At 40.6% G+C, this 4,119-nt stretch overlaps 1 pseudogene; it reads right to left on the reverse strand.

Annotated features, from left to right (window-relative positions):
- Nucleotides 1-2,894: 2,894 nt before the first annotated feature.
- LOC138929861 (deoxyuridine 5'-triphosphate nucleotidohydrolase pseudogene) lies at nt 2,895-3,458 on the reverse strand (annotated as a pseudogene).
- Nucleotides 3,459-4,119: the final 661 nt, after the last annotated feature.

Consider the following 4,119-nt stretch of genomic DNA (forward strand, 5'->3'; position numbering starts at 1 on the left):
GTTCAAAAACATCAATTCTTTGGCCCTCAGCTTTCTTTATGGTTCAACACTCACATCCATACATGACTACTGGAAAAGCCATAGCTTTGACTAGACTGACCTTTGTCAGCAAACTAATGTCTCTGCTTTTTAATATGCTGTCTAGGTTGGTCATAACTTTTCTTCCAAGGAGCAAACATCTTTTAATTTTATGGCTACACTCACCATCTGCAGTGATTTTGGAGCCCAAGAAAATAGTTTGTCACTGTTTCCATTGTTTCCTCATCTATTTGCCATGAAGTGATGGGACCGGATGCCATGATCCTAGTTTTCTAAATGTTGAGTTTTAAGCCAGCTTTTTCACTCTCCTCTTTCCCTTTCATCAAGAGGCTCTTTAGTTCCTCTTTACTTTCTGCCATAAGAGTGGTGTCATCTGCATATCTGAGGTTATTGATATTTCTCCCAGCAATCTTGATTCCAGCTTGTGCTTCATCCAGCGCAGCATTTTGTGTGATGTACTCTGCGTATAAATTAAATAAACAGGGTGACAATATACAGCCTTGACATACTCCTCTCCCTATTTGGACCCAGGCTGTTGTTCCATGCCCCGTTCTAACTGTTGCTTCTTGACCTGCATACAGATTTCTCATGAGGCAGGTAAGGTGGTCTGGTATTCCTATCTCTTTAAGAATTTTTCACAGTTTTTGTGATCTACACAGTCAAAGGCTTTAGTGTAATCAATAAAGCAGAAGTAGATGTTTTTCTAGTATTCTCTTGCTTTTTTCAATGATCAAACAGATGTTGGCAATTTGATCTCTAGTTCCTCTGCCTTTTCTAAATCCAGCTTGAACATCTGGAAGGTCATGGTTCATGTAGTGTTGAAGCCTGGCTTGGAGAATTTTGAGCATTACTTTGCTACCGTGTGAGATGAGTGAAATTGTGTGGTAGTTTGAACATTCTTTGGCATTGCCCTTCTTAGGGATTGGAATGAAAACTGACCTTTTCCAGTCCTGTGGCCACTGCTGAGTTTTCCAAATTTGCTGGCATTTTGAGTGCAGCACTTTCACAGCATCATCTTTCAGCATTTGAAATAGCTCCACTGGAATTCCATCACCTCCACTAGCTTTGTTCGTAGTAATGCTTCTTAAGGTCCACTTGACTTCTTACTCCAGGATGTCTGGCTGTAGGTGAGTGATCACACCGTTGTGGTTATCTGGGTCATGAAGATCTTTTTTGTATAGTTCTTCTGTGTGTGTTCTTGCCACCTCTTCTTAATATCTTCTGCTTCTGTTAGGTCCATACCATTTCTGTCCTTTATTGTGCCCATCTTTGCATGAAATGTTCCCTTGGTATCTCTAATTTTCTTGAAGGGATCTCTAGTCTTTCTCATTCTATTGTTTTCCTCTACATCTTTGCATTGATCACTGAGGAAGGTTTTCTTACCTCTCCTTGCTATTCTTTGGAACTCTGCATTCATATGGGTATATCTTTCCTTTTCTCCTTTGCCTTTCGCCTCTCGTCTTTTCTCAGGTTATTTGTAAGGCCTCGTCAGACAACCATTTTGCTTTCTTGCATTTCTTTTTCTTGGAGATGGTCTTGATCCCTGTCTCCTGTACAATGTCATGAACCTCTGTCCATAGTTCTTCAGGCACTGTATCATATCTAATTCCTTGAGTCTTTTTGTCACTTCCTCTGTATAATTGTAAGGGATTTGATTTAGGTCATACCTGAATGGTCTAGTGGTTTTCCCTACTTTCTTCAATTTAAGTCCGAATTGTGCATTAAGGAATTAATGAACTGAGCCACAGTCGGCTCTTGGTCTTGTTTTTATTGACTGTATAGCGCTTCTCCATCTTCAGCTTCAACGAATATAATCAATCTGATTTCGGTGTTGACCATTTGTTGATGTCCATATGTAGAGTTGTCTCCTGTGCTGTTGGAATAAGTTGTTTGCTATGACTAGTGTGTGCTCTTGGCAGGGCCTTTGCCCTGCTTCATTTTGTACTCCAAGGCCAGACTTGCCTGTTACTCCAGGTATCTCTTGACTTCCTACTTTTGCATTCCAGTCCCCTATGATGAAAAGGACATCATTTTTTGGTGTTAGTTCTAGAAGGTCTTGTAGGTCTTCATAGAACCATTCAACTTCAGCTTCTTCAGCATTACGTGTTGGGGCATAGACTTGGATTACTGTGATATTGAATGGTTTGCCTTGGAAACTAGTAGAAATCATTCTCTCGTTTTTGAAATTGCACCCAAGTACTGCATTTTGGACTCTTGTTGACTATGATGGCTACTCCATTTCTTCTAAGGGATTCTTGCCCACAGTAGTAGATATAATGGGCATCTGAATTAAATTTGCCCATTCCTATCCATTTTAGTTCACTGATTCCTGAAACGTAGATGTTCACTCTTACCATCTCCTGTTTGACCACTCTGAGTTGCCTTGATTCATAGACCTAAGATTCCAGGTTCCTATGCAATATCGTTTTTTACAGCATTGGAATTTATTTTCATCACCAGTCATATCCACAACTGGGTGTTGTTTTCGCTTTGGCTCCATCTCGTCGTTCTTTCTGAAGTTATTTCTCCACTGATCTCCAGTAGCATGTTGGGCAGTTACTGACCAGGGCGTTCATCTTTCAGTGTCATATCTTTTTGCCTTTTCATACTGTTCATGAGATTCCCAATGCAAGAATATTGAAGTGGTTTGCCATTCCTGTCTCCAGTGGATCAGTTTTGTCAGAACTCTCCATGTTCTGGACCATGAGTCATCCATCTTGGGTGGCCTACATGGCACGGCTCATAGTTTCATTGAGACATAGTTTCATTTGAGATGCTACATGTATGAAAATATTTTTAAACTACCCTCAAAACATTGATAATATGGTTGTATTTAAAGTTCTATATTGAAACTATTTTTTTTTAAGCAAAGTCTTTATTTTCAAGAAAAAAGTACATTCTCATTTCCTGTTCTTGGCATAAGTTTTAATTACTTCCAGTGGAACGAAAGCCTCCTGAACCCCTTTCAGTGTCATCTAAAATTTGAACTTCCTCTATTTCTGGGTAAAATATCCATTCACAAATGAGCTGTGCAATTTGATCACCCTTTTTGACTTCAAACTTCTCTTTGCCAAAATTAAACAGGACAACACCAACATTTCCTCTATAATCTTCATCTATGACACCAGCTTCTACATCTATGAAGTGTTTTGCTGCCAAGCTAGAACGAGGAGCCGCTCTTCCATAGCACCCAGAAGGAAGGGCTATCTGAATGTCAGTTTTCACAAGCACTTTCTCCATCGGTGGTACTGTGTAATCATAGGCACTGTACAGGTCGTAGCCTGCGGCGCATGCGGACCCGTTGGTGGGGGCTGTGGTGTGCTCCGAGAGCCGGGCAAAGAGGAGACGCATATCTCCCGCCTCCGTGGCCCGGGCCACTTGCTGGGGTAGACGACTTGTGCCTCTTGAGAGCAGGGCATGGCAGCGTAGAACGTGGGCACAAGAGGGAGCAGGGGGAACAAGAGAGAGAGAGCGCGTGCGTGGATGAGTTCTCTGAAACTATTTTTTAAAGGAAGTTTGATAGCATCACTCCATTTCCTTCTAGCTAGTCTATTGCTTTTATTTGTGAGCTGTTTTTTTCTCTTGGAAGACTTTAATCTCTTTATATTTTCAGTGTTCTGAAATTTTAGAATAATACCTTAGCAATGGCATGGTGCTGGGTTGGCCCCTTATTCTGTTCTGGGAAATTAAAAAAATTTTTTAATTGTTTCCTCCTGTCTATTTTCTTGTCTTTCTTTCTAGAACCCTTACAATTCAATCTTGAACCTCAGGGATTGATTCTCTGAATTTCTTACTCTTATTTTCTTATAATACTTTCCATTTCTTTCTTTTTCTGTCTATTCTACTGTCAACTTAAAAAAATGCATAACATTAAAGTTGCTAGTTGAGTTTTATTTGAGGCAAAATGAGGACCGCAGCCTGGGAAAGAACATCTCACATAGCTCTGAGAAATTGCTCCAAAGAGGTGGGGCAGGGGTGGGGGGAGGGGGAAGTCAGTATATATGTGATCTTGGTGAAAGGGGAATATGTGCAATCAAGCATATATTTTTCCAGAAGGTTTCTATGAGTCTTGTGAAGCCT

The sequence above is a fragment of the Ovis canadensis genome, chromosome X (genome assembly GCF_042477335.2).
Source record: "Ovis canadensis isolate MfBH-ARS-UI-01 breed Bighorn chromosome X, ARS-UI_OviCan_v2, whole genome shotgun sequence".
In the NCBI taxonomy this organism is placed as follows: domain Eukaryota; kingdom Metazoa; phylum Chordata; class Mammalia; order Artiodactyla; family Bovidae; genus Ovis; species Ovis canadensis.